The sequence below is a fragment of the Epinephelus moara genome, chromosome 19 (assembly GCF_006386435.1).
Source record: "Epinephelus moara isolate mb chromosome 19, YSFRI_EMoa_1.0, whole genome shotgun sequence".
Classification (NCBI taxonomy): Eukaryota; Metazoa; Chordata; class Actinopteri; order Perciformes; family Serranidae; genus Epinephelus; species Epinephelus moara.
The window spans coordinates 3,929,504-3,931,665 of record NC_065524.1 but is presented as its reverse complement, the minus strand read 5'-3'; positions in this window follow the sequence as shown (position 1 = coordinate 3,931,665).

Below are 2,162 nucleotides of genomic sequence, written 5' to 3'. Positions count from 1 at the left end.
AGAAACAATAGGCCAGTGGCTGTGAATTTAGGTGGAGAGTCTAATGATCTGGGACTGAATGCTGTTCAGTCATGGTGCTTATTGAGGAATGTTCCCCTCATCTTTGGAGATTTGGTAACCTCTACTGACCAACATTGGGGCCTACTTCTTTTATTACTACAAATAATAAACATTGTGTTTTCTCCCATGTTATCTCAAGGTCTGTGTGTATATTTAACACACTTGATTGTTGAACACCACAAACTGTTCAAGACGTTGTATCCCCAGAAATTTTTTTTTACCAAAGCACCATTTTCTTAGCCACTCTCCCCGCTGCATTCAGAAAATAGGACCTGTACTTCATAGCTGGTGCATGTGCTATGAAGGTAAGCACAATTTTTTCAAGAAACAGCTCAAATCATTTAAAAATATCACCAAAACGCTGGCTAAAAACATCAGAATCATATGGCATACATTTGGCGATCTTCAACAACTTTTAGTGGGTTAGACATTGGTCCAGGAAAAATGGTGTCTTTAGAAATGGTAAGAGGAGGTTCTGGAATTGCCATGTCAATGCAACTGCCCAATAATGTTCAAGTTATGAAAGTGAATTGGGCTAAACACAATGGTTTGGTTTACCGCCCACATCTGGTTATTTGTGGCAAAGTTGAATCTGAAATGCCTCTTTTTTACCAGATTGTGTCAGTTCTGATAATTTCTAAGTTTATTTACTTTAATGCATGAGACATTGTTGCTGCTCACTTCACCTCTATTTACAGTAACTTTTCAAGAACATTTCCATGCATATGAGGTGACCAGGACAAAGCAAGATTTTGTTGTCTTTCATATTGACAACCTGAATGCAAGTTTATTTACTTTAATGCATGAGACATTGTTGCTGCTCATTTCACCTCTATTTACAGTAACTTTTCAAGAACATTTCCATGCATATGAGGTGACCAGGACAAAGCAAGATTTTGTTGTCTTTCATATTGACAACCTGCATTATCCCAGGCCTTTTGACATACAAATGTCATATGGAGTGAATGACACAGCTCTCTTTGTTGTACCATATTGTTTCCTCTGGTGAGCACTGTATTTTAAAAATAACATTTATAGTCAAGGCAAGTATGGGTAACTGTTGTGTTATTTCACTGACAAAACATAATAAATGCTGTTACTGTAATATTATATGTTTGTGTTTATTTCAATTTGATAGGTTTCACAGCAATTCAATAATATAGCATAAAAGTAAAATAGCATCATATGACCTAGATTTAAAAAAAATAACACTGTAGAGAAACAATTAAATATTATTACACATTAAGCCTAATTTATGGTCCTGCGTTAAATCAACGACGTCGCTACGCCGTAGGGTACGTGGCTACACAGAAGGCTCGCCGTAGCCCCCGGCGTAGCCTGACGTGCACCTCCCCAAAAATGTAACTAGACGTCGAGGTGATGCAGACCCAGGGCAGACCGAGAGGGCTGTGATTGGTTTGCTTGGTAGCAACGCATTTCCGGTTCCGTATTTCCAGATTGCGCCATCCCCGCCATCTTTAAACATCTTCTGTTGCGATGTAGATGTTGCAGTATTAAGGCCCATTTATGCTCAACGTTCAATACGGATACGGATACGGACGGAGCCGTCTGTCCGTGCTCCACGTTCATTTCTCTGTGACCGGAAAAGTCGGAAGCTAAACAAAGAATCAACTAGAGACAACAATAACCATTCAGGAAAGGAACGCAGCCTCCTACCGCTCTGGCGGTGAATTGCACCGCGACGAAATGGAGTGACGGAGAAGTTCGAAGGGTTCACGACGGCGTCACGGCAACGACGTAGGTACGTCATAGGTACGCCACAGGACCATAAATCAGGCTTCAGAGTGTAATTTGAAAAACTAAATTTGGAGTAACATTAACTATGTGTAAGTGTAATCATATTACTCTGAACAGTGTGAACACACCGCAGTGTTAAATATCTTTACACATTTCATTGTTAATTCTGACACTGAATTGAGTAGAATTAACTCTGAAAAGTTGACACTGGCCATAGAGTAAATTTTTCTCTATTTCTGAGTGGGACCAAATGTTATCTGAAACGGAGTTAAATTCAACTCTCTAAGAGTTAAATTGACACTCGGTTTTTTACTGTGTAGTGTGTGTGTCATGGACAGGCTGAC